General features: G+C 42.1%; 1 protein-coding gene across 2 annotated transcripts in view; it reads right to left on the minus strand.

The window, feature by feature from the left end:
- The window catches only part of Jak2 (Janus kinase 2), a 63774-nt gene extending 53361 nt beyond the window's left edge, over positions 1-10413 (minus strand). The window contains exons 1-2 of one of the 2 annotated variants that reach the window (XM_057777619.1): positions 10351-10413; positions 8840-8922 (exon numbers count right to left, since the gene is read on the minus strand). The gene's annotated coding sequence lies outside the window, so the exon portion shown is untranslated. Of the gene's footprint in view, positions 1-8839; positions 8923-9226; positions 9755-10350 lie in introns of those variants that run through there. The other variant, XM_057777618.1, reaches the window with a different exon arrangement.
- Between the last annotated feature and the right edge of the window lie 10476 nt (positions 10414-20889).

Here is a 20889-nt window from a genome sequence, read left to right on the forward strand (position 1 = left end):
ACCCCAAAATGTAATATTAATAAAGACATCCCTCATACACAAAGAAGTCTTATTGGCAGCCATGACTCTGTCAAAGTAATTAGCTGACTAAACATTGTATACTACTACACAGAAAGCACAGCACAATAAATATACAGAGCTTCAAGTGGACAATTATAAAATTCCAGCTGTAAACCTAACAGGGGATATAACTGTGTATCACTAACTAAACAACCATGAAACAGAGATGGCTCAGCCATAAAAAGAACTTACTGCTCTTCCAGAGGACCCAGTGTGATTCCCAGCACCCATGTCACAGGTGGCTCCCAATCCTCTGTAACTCTAGTTCCAAAGACTCCAGCACCCTGCTCTGCCCTCTGCAGACATCAAGCGTGCATGAGGTGCATGAATACATACATACATATACATACATACATACACACACACATGCAGGTAAACACACATAAAATAATCTTTTTAAAAAGCAGTAGAATCAGTTACAGACAACAGAAAAGTTCACACATATAAACATTATTTACAATTACCCTGAGAATTGTTTTAGTGGAGGGGAAATTACATTTCAGATGGGAATGATCTGATGAGCTTTATTAGAGACAGTCAGATTTAAAGCTGATTTTGAAAAATGCATCGGATTTAGACGTAGTCCAAGGAAGTGCACTATGCTGAAGAGTGTACTATGAGCGCAACAACTTATCAGGCTAAATTAAAACAGTAAGAGGTTACACCCTGGTAGGATGGACAACTACGGCAAGATTACTAGCATTTCCTCCTCCTTTGAAAGAGAAGCTCAATTTTGTTGGGTAATGCTGAGTGCCCAAAACACTACTTCCCTACTAACGGATAACTATGTAGATAAGTTTCAGAAAACAAGATTCAAGAAGTTACTGTCAGCATGATCTTTATTCTTTTTCCTCTTACCTTCTTTCTACCTGAATTTGTGCAAGAATTTTAGGAGAGTACTCACCTAAAAAATCATGAGGCAATCATGAAAGAAAGACCAAGAGATAACATACTTGGACATGGTTAGCAGCTGAATCAGTGTCAGGAACTGTCTACCTCCCACAAGACATCTAGTTGCTTACAAAGAATATAATGTTGGCTGAAAAAGCACAAGGTTAAGGAAAGAAGCAAATGCTACACCAAAGAACTTAAACTTCATACCACAGACAACAAATCAGAAAGATAAGTCACAAAGTTAGAAAGCTGCTGCTGCCGCAGTATAGGCAACAGGAGATCACAAATGCAAACAGCATGGGTAGATAATGAGAGGCAGTAGAAACACAAGACTTAATGCTACCCAGCGACTAACCTCTTTCACAGGGGAGTGAAAGAAGTGTGCAGAGTTCAAGCTTAGGAGATCTGTAAAACCACTAACATAAATAGGATGTTGTCCTTTGATATTGGAAGATGAAGAACTAAGTACTGTTTTACTTTTTATTTATTTTTCATTGACATTGTAGTTAGACAATTATACCAGAATCTGCCTGGCAGCTAAAATATGAGATTGCCTATTTAGACTCTTTCATGACTGGGGTTATAAATGTGACAACCTTACCAATATATGTTATTATGGAAAATATTGGTTATAACAGCAAACAATAAACTAGGAGTGGTGGTGCATAGAGGCAGAAGGAGGGCCACAAAGTGAGAGTATATTAGAAAAAGAAAAATAAATAAGTAAAAGTAACCTCCAACAAAACTGTAAAGCATGTGCTATACACAAAGCACTGCTCTAAGTAATACAGATAGAAGAAAAAAATAACTAAGAGAATAACACGCCTGGTCTACATGGGGATGGTAGAGACTCCCTCTCCCTCTGAACATGGAATATAACTTGGCCATAGCACACACCTTTAATGCCAGTATTTGGGAGGCAGAGACAGGAAGATCTCTGCAAGTTCAAAGCCAGATTGATATATATTATATATCAAGTTCCCAGACAGCCAGTAGTGAGGCCCTGCCTCAAAAAAAAAGAGAGAGAAATAATTACAATTTGAAACATATTTCTATATACAAGTATAAGGAAAAAATTAGAACTAGTCTTTAGTTATAAAAATAGACACCCAGTGAAACTGTATAAACAAAACAAAGAAACAAAAAACACTAATTGGCAATTGTTAGATAAAAAGTCACAAGCTTTCTGAAGATTAACTGAGTAAATATGCAAAACCTCAAAAGAATTTAAATTTGTTCAAATTTATATGATTAAAAAATACTTTAGTAATTTGTTATGTAGTCTTTGTTAGTTCTACAAGTCAAACACAGCAAAAAGCAGTTCTATAAAGGAAGTTAACAGTAAGTGCTTACATAAAGATCAAAGGAAGATCTCAAACAAACTAACATTGCTTCTCAGGAATAGGAAAAAAAGAACAATTTAAGCTCAAAGTTGGAAGGAAGGATTGAAATAATTAAGAGCAAACAAAAACAAATGAAACAAACTTTAAAAACAATGGAAAAGATAACAAAGATAAGAGTTGATTTTTGAAAGGATACAAGGTCAATTAAAGTAGACTGTTAGTACTAAAGAGTAATTTGCTAAATACATCTGTTTGTGCTCACAGTGTCGTGATCCTATGACTTCCTTCTGGATTCATTTCTTCCTGCTGAAATATATCTTTTAGGAGTTAGTCTCCAGCCGGGCGGTAGTGGCGCACGCCTTTAATCCCAGCACTCGGGAGGCAGAGGCAGGTGGATCTCTTTGAGTTCGAGACCAGCCTGGTCTACAAGAGCTAGTTCCAGGACAGGCTCCAAAACCACAGAGAAACCCTGTCTCGAAAAACCAAAAAAAAAAAAAAAAAAGAAAAGAAAATAAAATTAAAAAAAAAAAAGGAGTTAGTCTCCATGTGTTTTTTCAATGTCTTTGAAAAAAAAAATTCCCTTATTCTGCAACTTCTATCTGCACTGCTCTCTGTGTCGACTGTCGATTGGGCAGTTACCATCTGCTGTCAACTGAGCCGCCATGTCTTTCCATCAAGCAATTTAAGACTTTTGGTTCTGTTTAATGCAGCAAAGTTTGACAGTTTCTTGGTAATGGTGCTAGCTTATTTTATTTATCCTGATAAAAAATTTCTGGTATGCTTTTAATCAAAAGCTTCAAGTCCCTACTTTCTATTCCAGGCAAATCTAAGCAACCAGGCATTCAAAAGTTACCATTTTGTCATTCTCTCTGATTCCATTAGCAGAAATCTTTGCTTACTATAGGAGCCTCTCAAGCCACTTCCTATCTCTCAGCTGTTCTTGCTTAGGGTGACAGTTAGGACAATGGTTAGCATGGCAGGACTGTGGCAGGGAGGGAGAAAATGAGCAGGAGTAGGAGGCATACAGGCCACTGGGATGTAGTCCCGCTGACACTGGTGACGGATACCGATGAGCTTGTTTCTGACATTGGTCAGGCTGTACACTTGGAGCTGGGCTACTTCAAATAAAAGTTCACTTTAAAACACTTTAAAGCCAGGTATGGTGTCTCATGCTTGTGATCCTAGCACTTAAGAGGCTAAGGCAAGAAGATCACCATGAGATGAGTCTGAGGTCAGTTTAGGTTACCTGTTGAATTCCTGGCCAACTGGAGATACAGAGGCAGATGTCTCAAAAAAAAAAAAAAGTTTTCTGAAATCAAATGAATTGTTTTAAATTTTAAAATAACTTTCTTGAAATGTAGTTTGCAAGTACATTTCACCATTCTCCACCTTAATCCTTAGCACACTTCAACACCCCCCCCACACACACACATACACACACTGCAGCGGGTGCAACTGCAGTGGCTCTGCTGTGCCCTGCTGTGCTAGTTTTATCTGACAGCGCTGATGTAGTACCATGTAAACCACATCTCAGCATTGTTATTTAACCTTCTTGAATGGCTTTTGAGGATCAATTCTTGTAGTCACAAACCCTAGAGAAACGAACACACACACAAACACATACACACTGCACTCCACTTCCAAAGTCACAACAAAGCACACAGACCTGCAAACAATCAAATCATGGAGAAAATGAGTAAATACTGGGGTGCAGTCCCTCTGCAGGAAACAAACATTAACAACAGAATGGTAAGTTGTAGAAACCGTAAGTTTTGAGATAACCACTTTAAATAAGCTGGATAAAACTGAATTAAGGCATATGTACATATATGAAACCAAAAAGAACACTAAAAGCAAGGTAAACTCAAAATACACTAGTGGGAGGAGATAGGTAGCTCTAAGTTACTGACTACAAATTCTCCAGTTCTTAAAATGCATGTAGTTTCAAGTACTTAATTCTGAACTTGCATCTAAGTTATTTCTGATCTATATTATAGGATTTCCTCCTCATATAAAATGAAATGAACAATGTAGTCATGGTCTGGACCACGCTCATACATGGCACCCAAAACCCTTCAGAAATCATCATCTCTCCCAAAGTTCTCAGCCTCCCTCTCCAGCTGTCCCTGCCCCTACCCAGCAGCCATCAGTTCAGACTTCTCAGAGGTTTATGTTTTTGTTTACTGATTTTTCTTTCATCATTAGACTGAAAGTTTCTTGAAGGTGAGAAGCACAATGTTTCATTAATTATTTCATTCATGGTCCCTGGCACCAAAATGATGTCAAATAAATGAAAATTAAATAGGAGCGATTATGAATTTTAATTATGTATGTACATACACACATACATGTAAAAGCCTCCAATACAATCATTTTAGAATATAATATCATCCAAATTACTTCAATATTATAAAATTCTAAAACACTTGACTTTTTTTGTTTGATTGTTTGTTTGTTTTTGGTTTTTCGAGACAGGGTTTCTCTGTGACTTTGGAGCCTGTCCTGGAACTAGCTTCGTAGACCAGGCTGGTCTCGAACTCACAGAGATCCGCCTGCCTCTGCCTCCCGAGTGCTGGGATTAAAGGCATGCGCCACCATCGCCCGGCAACACTTGACTTTTCAAACAAATGACAACGAGAAAATAACATAATAGATTGGTAAAAGTATGAAACTAGAAGCCAAGAGAACTAAAAATAACTTCTAATCCATTCTTATTGCAAACTAATTATGTTTGATAAGGGAATCTTACCATCCTTGTTTCAGTAATTAACAAATCTAAAATTCCTAAAAGCCTGTACTTTTCATTCAGTTAAGGTATAATCTAATATTAAATTCTTAATTGAAGTGCAGCAAAAGTGACAAGGAAAGAATGATCATGATAATTAAAATAGAGAAAGCTTTTAGATATGTCATACACAGTTAAAACATGGACTAGACCTTTCCATGTAAGAGAATTTGGAGAGACACGGCTCAGAGTTAAAGAGCTTCCTATTCTTCCAGACAACCCAAGTTTGATTTCTACCTGCCCTGTCTGCTGCAGCTGTAAGTCCAGCTTCAAGGGATGCCCTCTTATGGCCTTCCAGGGCACTTGTATACCTGTAGCATTCACACACACACACACACACACACACACACACACACACACAATAAAGACTGAGTAAAAGAAAATTTAACCAACAAAAAGCACATCATATGCACAGGAACTGGGGCGTAAAAAATATAGAAAGAATGTGTACAACACGGTCCTGGAACATATAGGTTTCAATCAGAACTGAAAGCTAGTTAAATGATCAGCTTATGATTTTTATATCTCCAGCTGGCTAGAATCTGAGCACCTAAAAACACTATAGTAGAGATATAAAGAGAATTTAGTGTTTCTACACTAACTTGGCATATGTGTGTGTTGCAATTTTTAATCCAACAAAATCCCTCTTCTGTTTCACAAGCAAAATAACACAAGAACAAAAATACTACTTTTGAATCATAACAATTAAATGTGTTACTTGCTCAAGAAAATAAACTTTAAGAGAGAATTTTAAAAAGACAAACAGCTCTTTCAATAAGTTTTGCTCTAAACTAAATGAATGAAAAGAACAGCAATAACTCATGGGAGAATGTGGTGTTATGCAATAATGTACACTGGGAATTTTCGTATTTCAGTTTACATGCCAAATTCAGCCAGTTACTCTTTCTGTAATAAACCTTTACTGGAACACAGCAGGTCAGTTATTCATGGACTGCCTAGGACTGCTTCTGCATTACAAAGGCACCACTGTAGAGTGGCAAAAGAGACAGTCTTGCCAACACAGTTTAAACACTATCTGGTCTTTAACAGAAAAACTTTGTCAACCTAAATTAAGTCAGTGATTCTGGAAATGTAGTGGTTCCAGGATCAAAATTACAGTCTACCTGGAAACATGTAAAAAAGGCAAGAGTTCCACTCCACACCTATTGAGACAGAAACTCTGGAGACAGAGCCCAACAGTATGTATTCCAATGAGTCCTGTATGTAATTAAGGAACATTTCTACAGTAACTGGGAAGCGATGAGGATCCACGTAAAATCTGTCTTGAAATCGAATAAAGACCTAATAAAACCTCAAGGAGACTATCAGAACGGACTTAGCCAGAAATGAGGAAAAATGTCACTGAACACTATGAAAGGAGATTCTTCTTAGATAACAATGGCAAGTCTCATCTACAGCAACAGACCATACAAACATAAGGCGATTGTTCTATGTAGTTGTAGGAAAATGCAGAGGGCTCAAAAACTGTTTTTTGACCAGCAAAGTATTATTAAAATGAGAAAAGTAGAGGCCTGGTTGCCATGGCAGCAGGGAAGCAATCAGAGATGTCGGCATCTCAGCATCTCCCCTCCGTCCATTAGTCCATGATCTCCGGCAAACCAAAGCCTGGTAATAAAGGTTTTAACACAAAAGCCTTTGAGGGACACTCAAGATCCAAATTATAGCAGTAGTATAATAGTTTTCGTTTGGGACAAAAAGATTAATTAAAAACATAGTGGTAAGAGACCTATGTAGAATATTTTAAAAAGCTATGAAACGAGTATAGTAACACGTACACAAGAGGAATAATTATAACGTGAGAAACTAGCAGAAGTCAGACGGCATTATGAGAAGTACTATGTGAAGCCATTATGAACTGCTACTAGCTTTGAATCAAAAATTTTATCAGAAAAGCCTACTGGAATCAAGTGAAGATGTTCCCAAACTATCTTCATTTGGGGACTCATAAAAGACTGCAATTTCTTCATGACGTTTTTAAGCCAAGGAAATAGTAACGTAGGCTCAAACAAGTTCGCATTAATAGTCTTAGGGGTGTTGCTTGGGGCACCGACAAGCCTGCCGACCTTGGCACCATCCTAAGCACTGCCACACTGTCGTTTCTTGTTCCACACTCACTAAGTTTCTTGTCACACACTAAGTTGCCGCTGTTCACATAGTAAACTCTGAAAATACAGCTCTACAAAGACACAGCACTGTAGGAATGGACGGAGCTTCCGAACCCTGAAAATACCCCAAGTAAGCCAGGAAGCCAGAGCTCACTGCTGCTCTAGGTACCTGGTTCGCAGTTCGGGAAACTGAGAACTAAAGGAAGGAGCCTAAAAAGGGAAAACAACGTTGTGGAGGAGGAGCGAAAGAAAATTCTTTGCACAGTTATCCACAAGAGGGCAGCAAAATGGGGCTTGGGTGGCAAACCCTTCCATACATAGGCTGTAAATACATCAGATGTAGTTTCCCCTTACTATAAGGAAGAATTGCCACTGGCAGATCACCAATCACCATCCAGCTCCTTTACCTGCCCAGCTTCGAGTGGCTAAGACTTTCAAAAAGTGGCCAAATCACTACTTTGCACGTCCCGTATCAATCTTCACACCATCGCCTAAGAAAGTAAACTGTCAGCGATACAGCTATTAAAGGTACCAAACACATCATTATTCTAAAATAAGTCCACACATTCAGACCTAACTCGGAAGTTGGTGCTCTTTCCTACTTTGCCAGGAATGGAACCCAGCTTTCAAGATAGCCTACTGGGGTGAAGTAGAGAAAAACATCACGTTTGCTTTCCATGGTCAAGGCACCTTCAAATCGCAAAGGAAATGACACCGAAATAAACAAATCCAAGCCATGTGGTGGTTAGCGTCTGCCCACCCCTTTCATCCCAGCATCGGGGAGGCAGAGACAGGCAGGTCTCCTGGGTTAAGACCAGCCTGGTCTACAGAACTAGTTCCACAACACTCCGTGAAAGCAAAAATAAACCTAAGTGCTCATCTAGCCAACACATCCTGCAGTCTTCCTGCACAGGTAAGTGCTTCGTAGAACTATTAAGTAGTACTCTCAGGATAATAAGTCCTGGACACATCCAGTCTGCAGATGTGGCACAGCCGAGCACATCTGAACACAACCAAATGATCCTGACACTTGGGATGGGTAGTAAACAGGTGAAGAACACGGAGAAACTGGGCCAAGAATTGATGATTCATTTTCAAATCTGCTGGGAATTGTATCAGAATATCTGTAGTAAGCCAACAGCTCAGTTGTACAAACCTATTATGAAACCAAAAGCAACCTCCGACTCCCTTCTTCCCACTGTGTTTCCCTTGCCTTTGTGACACACTCAGTGGCTCCTATCCTTTCATTCAGAGAAAAGGAGTTTCCCCTGACAGATTAATAGCCAGAAAGCAGACTGCGTAACATCCAACCAACATAGCAAGCTGAGGCAGGTGAATACAGGAAGCATTCAATGTGGCAGCAGACACCCAAGCAAAATTATTTTCTCCGCAAAGCAACACTGTTAACCCAACAAGGAATGTTTCTTAAAGGATCCAAGAGACACAATAAATACCAATTACTCTCCCACGGCAACAGCAAAAGTTCGGCACTTCCATTTTCGGAGTAAGCAACAATTAGCTCTGCTGTTCTACCTAAGCATCCAGCCGCCCCAGCAGGCACTGGCTCGCGGATCGCAGACACCCTTGTTTTTAACTGCAGCGACCACACAGCCCCGAGCTCGCACACCCACCGTCGCGGGAGGGAAAGGAAGGGCCTCTTCTTGTGGGGAGGAAAAACAGTTCACATCTTGTTCCCGTAGCCTGCTTCTGGAACCTAAAAACAGAAGCCGCAGTCACAACCTCAGAAACCCAAGGCAAATAGATGCTCTCCCCCCACCCCACCCCCGAACTGTTTAGATGCCTAAAAAAATTTTTACAGAAGGATAAGGAAGGATAAGGATCGGGTTCTAGGACACAAGAGGATGCATACATTTATCGGCAGCCAGACACTCCTTCCTAGGCTACTTGGAAACCCGCTTTAAAGTTCCCTGCCAGTAACAGGGGCGAAGTGGGGAGCAGAAGAAGGGATCGCAAGGAGAACCGCTCCCCCCCATTCAGCAGCCAGGGTCTGAACCCACCGACGACACGGGTTGAGCCACACAGGAGCGCTCCGAGGCGCGCAGGGGCTGCTCCTCCGCGACGCGTCGGGCGGGCCGAGGTCTAGGGAGCCCCCGGGCCGGGTGAAGGAGCGAGCGGCCGCCAGGCTGGGCCCTCGGGGGCCCTCCCGCGCGGGCTCGGCCCGCACTCACATCCCGCAGCAGCGGTCCCGACAGCCACCAGCAACCCTCGCCCCGACGGGCGCCTCCGGAGCCGGGGCCGCGGCCGAGACGCCGAAGCCGTGCGAGCTCGCCCAGAGCCGGGGCCCGCCCAGCCCGTCAGCGCGGCGGGAGGCCGTCGGCGGCCGCGGCTGCCCGGTTGCTGCTCTGCCTCTGCTTCCTGCAGCCCACGCCACGCCCACCGCGCGCGGCCGCCGAGCCCGTCCCCGCCCTCCCGGGGCCGCACGCCCCCTCAGCTCGGCTCGCGACGCGGGCTCAGCCGCCCCTGCTCGGCGGGCTCCGTTGCCGGTGCTGCCTCGGGCGGGCGGCCTAGCGCAGCGGACCCGGGCACCGGCGAGCCGGGGGCGGGCGGGGAGGAGAGGGGGCGGAGGATACGCCCCACTGCGCCTGCGCCGCCCGCGGGGCCGCTCCTCCGGGCTGGGCCCGGGCGGGGGGTGGGGAGGGGGGGGGAGGGCCGAGGCTACGGGCTCCCGGGAAGCGGAGGAGCGCGTGGAGATTCCCGGGGCAGCCCCGGGCCTGAGCGCGGGAGGAGGAGGAGGTGGAGGAGCGGGATGGGTGCGGGCTGGCGCTGCCTTGGGCGAGCATGCGGCCTCCGTTCCGCAGGCCGAGGAGGCGGCTGGGAATGAGTCAGCCAGGCCGGGAAGGCCCCGGTGCACCCGGGCTGATAGTGTAGGCGGCCGCTGCCTCCGCGGAGACTTTCCTCTCCGGATCTCGCCGCACCCTTTCTCCTTTCGCTTCCACGCGCCTGCAGCTCCCTGCCATAATCGCTTGGCCCAAGGGGACGCGCCACCCTACGCCGGACCCTTGAAACCCGAGCGCTTGACTTCGGGCGGCTACCACCTCTGGGAAGGGAAGAGGGTGGAAGAAGAAGAAAAGGCTCGCGAGGTCCCAAAGAGCCACGTTCATTCATTCAAGAATTTACTGACCACCTGCGAGGCCTCAGACGCCGAAGGATAGGAGACGAAAGCAACCTCCATTCTGTGTCCTGCTGAAGCTTGTAGTCTCGTAAAAGCCACAATACATGCTTTAAATCTTCGCCGCGCTGGGCGTGTGATTGCCCGACACATGTACACACACAGGAAAGTGAGTAGAGATGTTATTTTGGGATGACCAGGAAGGACCTCCTAGAGTGACATTTGAGCAGCAATTTGAAGGATGAGAATGGCCCCGTCCTGGAACTATCTAGTTACAAGAAAGGAACTAGCAATGACAAGAAGTCTTAGAAAGGAATGTGTTTGGCACTTTAAAAAGACTAAAAAAGAATTGTGTAAGGAAAACAGTAAAAGTAAGAGGACAAGGAAGTAACTGGGGCATTCAGAATAGGACCTTTTTTACTCCTAGCCCTGGGTTTGTCGACCCAAATGCAGCATTCATAATGCCTATGTCACCTTACATACACCGTGCTGTTATTCAGATCTTACATCTAGTGGTCTATTTTCTTTTTCCTTTATTTTTGAGTCAAGGTCTCAGTATGTGGGTAGCACTTGCTGGCCTCGAACTCACAGAAATCCTCCTGCCTCTGCCTGGGGAATGCTGGGCTTTAAATAAACGTCACCATAACAAAAAGATAAGGTGGACAAGGAAAGACAGGTGATTGTCAATAAGCTTATAGGGTTCAGATCCTCAATCAACCCACACAGAAAAACTAAGAAACTTGTCTGTCCTCAGAGTGAAAACCGCTCTCAGGAAAGCAGGGCTGAGCCGGTACCAGTCTTGATGTTGCACCCTTTTTACTCTCTGTACCAGCGATCTTTCCAGCTCTTGGTACAATTCCTAGTAGTGCGTAGCTAGAGATGTGCACCACCAGATAATCTTTTCACAAAGTTCCCCCCATTCTGATAACGATAAGGGAGAGTTCCGAAGAATTGGACAAAATCTTTTATGACATTCAGAACCCCGTGGAGAAACAAATCTGAGGTAGATGATAAGACATGTAAATTTAGGCCTTTTTGCATGGCCAGACTAAAATTAAAATTTGTAACCAGCTGTCCCCTGTGGCACTGGATATAGAGCCAGGGGGCAAGATTCTGCCCTTTCACTGCTCTGGAGCGTGGCAGCAGAGCTGCCTTCCACTCCCAAACAGTAACAAGACTGAGTCCACCGTGTTAGACCAGTCCCTGAGTTCAATCTTTCTACAGCCCAAGGGAGGCTGGGACAGAAGATTCTGAGTTCAAGGTCAGCTTGAACTGCGTAGCAAAACTTGGTTTCAAACAAACAAAGCAAACCTAGGTTGAAAACTCTATGACCAAGGGTTCCCAGCACCCACGTGGTAGCTCATAGCCATCCCTGACTTAGGATCCTCTGGAACTGAACCCAAGGCTTCTTCTGACCTCCTTGGATATCAGGCATACACGTGGTGCACATACATCCACACAAAACACTCAGACACATAATAAATCTAAGGAAGTTTTGCAATAGCGACCAGGTGGCCCAGATTTCAATCAAGGCTTTTACCAAGACAGCCATTTCAATTTCCTAAACTTCCTGTTTATCCATATAATGAAGAATATATCTTTCTCATCAGAATATGAGGATTAAGTATAATAGGATCATCATACTTGAAGAGACATTTTGTAGATTGGAGGGAAAATATTTCAAAGTCCTTAAGCACAGCTATTAAATGCCTGTTGTGGCCAGGGAAAGGCCAATTTACATACACCATCAAGCGCAGAGATTTGCAAAGCGCTACATTTTATCAGTAATCTAACTCTTTTTTGATCGCAATTGCACCTCAAGGAACTGTATAGCAGACTATGCTAAAAGCAGAGTTATAAATGGAGACAGATTCAGGGATCTGCATTCTTGCTGTATTTTTTTATTTTTAAACAGAATATAAAGTAATGAATTTCATTATAACTTTTGTTTGTTTGTTTTTCAAGAAGACAGGGTTTCTCTGTAGCTTTGGAGCCTGTCCTGGAACTAGCTCTTGTACACCAGGCTGGCCTTGACCTCCCAGAGATCCTCCTGCCTCTGCCTCCCGAGTGCTGGGATTAAAGGCATGCGCCACCACCGCCTGGCTTTATTTTTAGTTTTTTAAGGGACTGTTGGTCACACCGATTTCCATGGTGGCTGCATGAGTTTCCATCCCTGCTAGCCGTGTACAGGAGTTTACCCTACCCCACACCTCACCAGTGTTTGTTCTTGTCTGTTTTCCTGATGACAACCTTTCTGACTGAGGTGAGATGAGGTCTCCAAGCAATTTTAACTTGCTTTTCCCTCAAGGTTAAGGATGGTCAACAGTTTTTCAAATATTCAGTGGACGATTATAGTTGAAAATTTGAAAATTGTATACTCAGTTCATTAGCCAATTGTTTGAGTTCTTTTGATATTTATTTTTTTCAGTTTTTTATATATTTTAGATGTAAACTCCTTATCTGATGTGGGATTTTGGAGTTTATTGTAGTTGCCAGGCAGTGGTGGCATTGCCCTTAATCCCAGCACTCAGGAGGCAGAGGCTGGTAGATTTCTGTGAGTTCAAGACCAGCCTGGTCTACAGAGCTAGTTCCAGGACAGGCTTCAAAGCTACAGAGAAACCCTGTCTCGATAAACAAAACAATACAAAACAAAAGAATGCTAATCAGAATTTTGGTGGGAGTTGTGTTGCATTTGTATATACCTTGCAGTAATATAACCACTTCCTCTATATGAATTCTGACAATCCCTGAGAATGTGAGAGGTCTTTCTGACTTCTGGTGTATTCTTCAGTCTCTTTCTTTGGACTCTAAAGCATTAAGGTCCTTAGTCTTTAGTTTCTTTTGGCTGGGTGGTTAGGTTTATTTCTGCATTTGTTTTTTTAAGCTTTGCGAATAGGATTTTCCCCTTGATTTAATAACCTTGGCAAGCTCGATATTGGCATATAGAATAGCGCCTCATTTCCGTGTGTTTATTTTGTATCTTGCTTCACTGATGAAAGTATCAGCTCTAAGTGTTTTCTGGTGGAGTCACTGGGTCTTTTAGGTCTAGGCTCATGTTGCCTGCAAAAAGGCAAAACGTGCCTTCTTCTTCGCATCTGTTTTACTCCTCTGTCTTGTCTTTTGCTCTAGCTGAGATTTTTTTTTTTTTTTTTTTTTTTTTTTTTGGTGTTTTCGAGACAGGGTTTCTTTGTGGTTTTGGAGCCTGTCCTGGAACTAGCTCTTGTAGACCAGGCTGGTCTCGAACTCACAGAGATCCGCCTGCCTCTGCCTCCCGAGTACTGGGATTAAAGGAGTGCGCCACCACCGCCCAGCTAGCTGAGACTTTCTGTGTGGAGGAGGACTCACGAGGGCAGCACCCTGTCTTCTTCCTGGTTTTAGAGGCAAAGACATCCGTCTTCTCCATTTAGTGTTGGCCATAGGTTTCTTGTACATAGCCTTCAGTATGTTGAGTTATGTTCCTTCAATTACTAGTTTCTCTGGGGGCTATGCATCCTGAAGGGATATGAAACTTCATCAAAGGATTTTTCTACATCTAATAAAATGATAATATTTATGTTCTGTGTTATCTTTACTGATTTGTGTGTATTGAACCAACCTTGCATTCCTGGAATGAAACAAATTTGATCATACGGAATAATCCTAATGTGTATTTATAAAATTAGTTTTTAAGAATGTAAAGATGTTTTTTATTATTTTTATTCATGTGTATATGTATGCCTGACACAAGGTAGGGGCATTATGTTCCTCTGGAAGTATTATTATAGGCAGAACTGCCTGAGCTATTTCTCTAGCTTTAAGTCCTCAACAATTTTATTGAGGATTTTTACATGTATGTTCATCATGGAAATTATAGTTTCCTTGTTTGTTCTTGTGCCCTCTCCTGTTTTAGATACCAGAAAAATACTTGTTTCATAGTGTTGTTTTTCTTTTCTTTCTTATTATAGAACAACCAGTTTGAGGATATTCGGCACTGGCTTTTCTTGACAGACTTCATTAGTTAATCCTCCCATCCCTGGGTTTTCCTTCATTAGAGACTTAATTTTTGCATTAATCTTGTTGCTTATTATAGCTCTGTAGAGTTGGTTATATATTCTTGATTTAATTTTAATATGTCATATATGCCTAGGAATTTATCCCTTTTTCTGGATTTTCTGGTTCTTTGATACTCAAATGTTCAAAGTATTTCTTAATGTCTTAATGATCCTCTGGATTTTATTGGATTCTGTTGTAACATTCAGTTTTTCATCTCTAATGTCGTTAAATTTGAGTATTCTCTTGCTTTTTTTTGGTCAACTTGGCTATGGATTTGGCAACTTCGTTTATTTTTCCAGAGAAGCAATTCTTTGTCTGACTGATTTTATGTACTGTTCTTTTAGTCCCCACGTCATTAATTTCCGCTCAGATCTTTATTATTTCTTGCTGTTCACTGCTTTGGGGTTTGGCTTCTCTTGTTTGTTTTTGCACCCTTCAGATCTATCATTTGGTCCTGTGTCTACTGTCACGCTGGTTTTTCTCATGTAAATACTGAGAGCGATAACTCTCCTCTGAGAACTGCCATAACTCTATCTCAAAGATACTGATAAGTGGTGCTTTCATTTTTGCTTGATTTTAAGAATTTTTAAAAATTTCCCTCCCGATTTCTTGAATGACCCACTAGTCCTTCATGAAGATGGCGTTCAGCCCCAAGTATTTCTGCCGTTTCTGTGGTTTCTTCTGCTATTGATTTCCAGGTTCACTGCAGTATGATCTGATAAGATATGGGAAATTAGTTTGATTTTCTTCTGTTTGCTAAGACTTGCTCTCTTGAGGCTGGAGAGATGGCTCAGTGGTTAAGAGTACAGGCTGCTCTTCCAGAGGACTCGGGTTCATGGGAGCTCACGTCTGTTTGTAACTCCAGATCCAACACTCTCACTTAGACATACATCCAGGAAAAACACCATTGAACATAAAATAAAAGTAAATTATTTTTTAAAAAGGACTTGCTCTCTGTTCTAGAATGAGGTCTGCTTTTGAGACGGTTTCAAGGGCTGCTGGTGTATATTCCGTGTCTGTTGGATGGAATAGTATATATATATATATCTTAAGTCCTTCAATCAATAGTGTAGTTTAACTATGACTTTTCTTTATTAGCTTTTCTTTCAAATGACCTCTGTGAATATGTAATTGGGTCACTGAAATCACCCCTCGTACTGTGTCAGGATTTATCTAAACTTTTATGTTGACTAGGGTTTGTTTTAAAAAATTGAGCATGCCTACATTCAGTGTGTGTGTGTGTGTGTGTGTGTGTGTGTATACATATATATATATGTATATGTTTCTTCTATATCTTCTTGATGAAGTATTTCCTTCTGTATCGCTTCTGACTAAGTTTCGTTTGGACTCTACTTTATCAGACATCAGAAAAGCTATGACAGCTTGTTTTCAGTTCCCATTCACTTGACTGATTGATTCCCATCCTCAGACTCTCAGTCTGTGGGCGTCTTTTGCTGGCGAGTGATGTTTTGGGGGGACATCAGATGTTTGGAGCTAATGTTTTAACCCAGTCAGTAAGTCTGCATCTCTTTATTGGTAATCTGGGATAATCTGTAATAGGTGATTACTGGGAGATGTTTATTAATCCTTGTAGCTTTGGGTTGTGTTGCCAATTCTGCTCCTCCTCTGCTGATAGTTGGTTTAGTGCCTTGGGCAGATGTGCTGGATTCCTGTCTAGCTCTTTCTTGTTCACTCCTCTCACTAAATGTATTCTTTCCTGTGCTCTCTTGATTAAGACTTTTTTCCCTCCTCTGTCTATAATATTTCTTGGGGTTGTCTTTGGCTTTGCTCTGTTTTGCTTTGCATTTTTGACTTGCTAGTCATATGTTTGACTTGTGCCTGTCTTACAGGTCCACTTCTCTATCAAAGCTAAAAGAGCTTCACGGCAGATAGCAATCTTGGTTGGCAGTCGCTTGCTTTCAGAGCTTGACATATACTGTCCATACTTTGCTTGTTTTCAGATTGTTGCTAAGGGATCTGATGTTATTAAAACATGTTTGTCTTTGTAGATGACTTGGCATTTTCCCTAAAACCATCAATATTATTTCTTTTCTTTGTAGTCCTAACATCTTGACGTTGTGACAGAATGGCTTTTCTCTGGTTATATCTACGTGGAATTCTCAAATTCCTCTTGCATTTGGATGTCCATCACTTTCTCTAGATATTTTGAGGGGAGGGGGATTATGTTATAATTTAACCAACTAGATTCTCCATGTCTTTAGTTTTATATCTCATTTTCCTTTTCCACTTCATGAATTCTTGGGTTTCGACCACTGATATTATCCAGGGTTCTTGTACACTGTGCCATGCTCATATTTTTCCTTAATGATATTTGGTTGAGGCGCTTCCTTGACCTTGTCTTCCATCCATCGTGGATGCTCTTTTCTCTGCTTGGCTAGGTCCTCTAATGATGCTTTCCACTTTGATTTGTTTGTTTCCTGTTTGGTTTTATCCAAATCTCCATTTCCTTGCTTATCTTTCACTGTGTTGTTCAGTTTTCCATCAATATTGTTGGGTTTTTTGGGGGTACATTTGCTGATCATTTCCTCTGTTGTGTGTGTTTTCCTCTTCAGGTCCTAGTTGAATTCCTTTGCTTGTCATCTTTTATGGCATCCATTGCTTTTGGAATCTTTGAAAAATGCACCTGACATCTTATCTACCACAGTGTGTTTGAATTCAGGGGTTGAGGAAAAGTCCTGCTGCTTGATGGTTTCATCTTTACATCACAAAGAAAAAGATGACATGCCCAGCATAACTTTCTTTGCCTTGACGTGAACAGAGAGTCAGAGAGTACGTTAGAACCAAACAATTTTCCACTCTGTAAGCTCTTTCAAGGCGGGCTAGTTATTTGACAAAATACACAAAATATCAAGTACAAGTTTGTTCTACTTTCGGCAACTATGTACAACTATTCAGTTTTACTATGTACAACAAGCTGGGCTAGAACTCATGAACCCACAATACCCCCGCGTAGCTGGGATCATAGACGCAGTGTCAGCAACAACAAAAATGGGCTTCAGATGGTGCGAGTTGCCTGTTCACAAATAGGATTTTCTTTTAAAAACAATTCCTTCCAAGATTCACTGTTCAAAACAGAAATTTGGGCAAATATCCAGTATGTAAAGGTGCTTGTCCCTAAGTCTGACCATTGGAATCTCGATGAATCCTTCAAGTTGTCCTCTGACCTCCACACCTCTTATAATGCAAGGGAATGCAACTCACGTTGCATATATATGTGTGTATATATATGCATAAATAAGTAAATGCATATATACATAAATAACATAAAAATAGAAATTTTCGTTGTTTCATTGGTAATGCAGAAAGTGTTGATTTCTGAGACTTAATTGCACACGGTTTCTCCCAAACCTGGCCTTTTGTGTGTGTGTGTGTGTGTGTGTGTGTGTGTGTGGTTTTTGTGTATTTTTTTTCCAAGATGGAGTTTCTCTGTGTGAGTCTTTGTAGACCAGGTGGATCTCTGCTGCCTCTGCCTCCTGAATGCTGGAACTAAAAGCATGCACCAGCACACCTGGCTTTTTAAATTTTATTTCATTTTATGTTGTGTATGAGATTTTGGCCGGCATGTACATGCAGTGCCCACGGAGCACAGAAAAGACTGAGCTCCCAGAACCGGAGTCACAGACGGTTGTGGAGCACCATCCGGGTGCTGGAAATTGAACCTGGGTCCTTTGCAGAACAACAAATGCTCTTAACTGCAGAGCCGTTTCTCCAAGTTCTTCAGCTTCCTTAATTGTTGGCAAGGCTACTAAATATAGGGTTTATTTTATTTATTAATCAATCCTCCTCTTCCTCTGTTTGAGGAGCCCTAGCTGTCTTGGAACTTGCTCTCTAGACCACACTGGCCCTGAACTCGTAGAAATATGTCCAAGTACCGGGATAAAAAAAAGATCTGTGCCACCAAGCCCAGTCTGGAACCTGGCCTTTTCATCCAGAATAGCTAGCCCCTATTGTCTATGTTTGTGAGTCTCTCTGCTTCCCTTGCTTCCAGGGAATTTGGAATTGAGAATCATAGACCATACATCCCTTTTCTGTTCACTCACAATGAGGTCCCCTATACTCTGAAGTGAGTGTTGTTTTGATCTTATGCACAGGAGTTGACTGGCGGAGGGAGAAGCTGGGGCAGGGATGGGGGGCAGCCCCAAGAGAACACTGGCTCTGGAGCCCCAGATCTCTTCAGTTTAGCTTCTCTTCCCTTTAACGCCTGTAAAACACTTATTTCATACAGTAGCTTCATGCCAACTCTCTCCCTTTTACAGTGGTGTCCGAGAAACTTCTTCCCAAATCACCATCCTTAAAGCAAATGCCCGTTCATCTCGGACCTCTTTCTTCCTCTCTCCATTTGCCTTGGGTGCCTCCTCTCTCTGAAGTCTTGAGACTGTGCCTCCACACCTTCGTATCGTCAAAGCTGATAATGGAAGGCAGATGTGGGCCTCTTAGGAGAGGCAGCGGGTGTTGGGGAAGCACTTTCTCGGGGTGCTTACTTTATATCGATTCTGTCTTCCCTGGTCTAATTCTGAGATCCATTACAGTGGCACACACCTGAATTTGTTTACCTGAAAGTCGTATTCTTAAACAACAACAACAAAATAAAGCCTTCATCATTCGGGGCTTTTATGACATTAGTATAATAAATTTCTGTGAAGCGTTTTAAAGTCCATTGACTCTGTCTTACACAAGAGTTACATATGTTAATAGCCATTATCCAAAACAGACCAAACTTCAGCCAGTCTAGTATGAACTGAATTAGGTTTCCCAATAAAATATGATGAAGTCCTCACCACTTGTTCCTGTAAATTTGGAAATGCTTATTTGAAAAATATTGTCTCTGCAGATGTAATCAATGACGACACCAGGGTGGACCCTGCCCGGGAAGGACGGGAATTCCTAGGAATTTGCAGGAACGCGGGCTATGAGAATGGAGGAGGGAGAAACATCAGCATGAATACCTGGGGGCCATCAGAGGCGGGAAGAAACAAGGACAGAACACCCCCAGGGATTTCACAGGAAGCTTGACCCTTGCTGACCCCTTAGGTGGCCCAGCCTTTAGAACTCTGAAATAATCAAGTTCTGACTTTATTCAGTCAAGGTGTGGTACCTTCTAGGGCAGTCTGGTGAAATAATATTCTCCACGGCACTTCTCAAACTGAAGTCCAGACAAGTGTTGGACGTCTTTCTCCTCTGTCTGACATACTAAGTGCTGTCTGAGAAGTGTCAGAGCGATCTGCTGGAGAGAGAAAAGTCAGTTTCCGTATGGTTGCTTCTCTTTGTTTGCTGTCGCCTTCGCTTGTTACAGGACAATTGTAAACAATGTGACGGTCCTAAAACTGACTTTGACTGCGGGACTCTTGGTATCACATGTGTCCCGCCCAGATGCCAAGTCAGCTCTTTCATGACACACAGGAAGCGTGCTGGGAACCAACAGCATTACAGCAAGATCAGCTTTGGTAAGGAGGATGACTGGGGAAAACCGTAAGACAACTTATGAATTCCTGAAGTAGACATGTTTTAAGCCTTATGAAAATTTACTGTTGTATGTCTTCATATCTACTGTCAATATTAAAGGATTTCAATGTATATTCGTTGAGAAAACTACCCTCCTGTTTTAAATTTGTAAGTAAATGTTAAGACATACCACTAGTGGAGAAATTGAAACAGTTGGGAAGATAGATGGTAGGCTAGGTATGAACTCCTCTTGGCCTTTCCCACCCTGTCCGTCTCCACCCACCACTGAGCGGAGGTCTAGCCTCTCAAACTTGCTGGGTTGCTTTTCCATCGGCCTTACCAACAGCTGTAGTTTGGAGTCCCGTAAGCAAAAGTGACATCCTACGTAGCACTTTCTGTAACCAGCTCTTCACGCAGCATACCTGGCGAACTTTCGTTTTAATCTATATAGTTTGTCTTTTTTGTTTGTTTGTTTAAACTCTTACCTGGTCTCCAGGAAACAGGTGACTCATAATTTGTCGAAAGTTCTATTTATGGGCGTTTAGCTTGCTAATTTTTTCACAATTACCGAAATAAATTTGATTAGTATTGTACATATATTTCAAAGCACAAAAATATTTCCCAAAAATACACATTAGGCTCTCTGGACTAAAGGAAATATGTATTTAAGATTTACTGACTATAGCAAGACTGACATTTAAAAATCTCATCATAGTATGTCAATGTCCTTTCAACTATAATCACATCAACTCTGGATAGAATGAATCTTTAGTTTGAGATAATTTTAATCCTAATCACATGCATTCTGGTAGTGCAACAGATATTTATTAAGCATATAGAAAACATTCAGAAAAAATTCTGATAAAAGCAATTATATAATAGCAAAGTGCATACAGTATGCTGGGTATTGTTTAAAGGATTTATATCTATTTATAAAATGAACAAAAATAGCTCTGTGCCCTCATCATGCTCAGTCATTGGCTATGAAGAGCCTGGCAGGGCTGTGGGAAGAGGGGGGAAAGGCTTTCAGCGCAGATGCTGCCACAGACCCAGCAA

The sequence above is a fragment of the Chionomys nivalis genome, chromosome 8 (assembly GCF_950005125.1).
Source record: "Chionomys nivalis chromosome 8, mChiNiv1.1, whole genome shotgun sequence".
Taxonomy (NCBI): Eukaryota; Metazoa; Chordata; class Mammalia; order Rodentia; family Cricetidae; genus Chionomys; species Chionomys nivalis.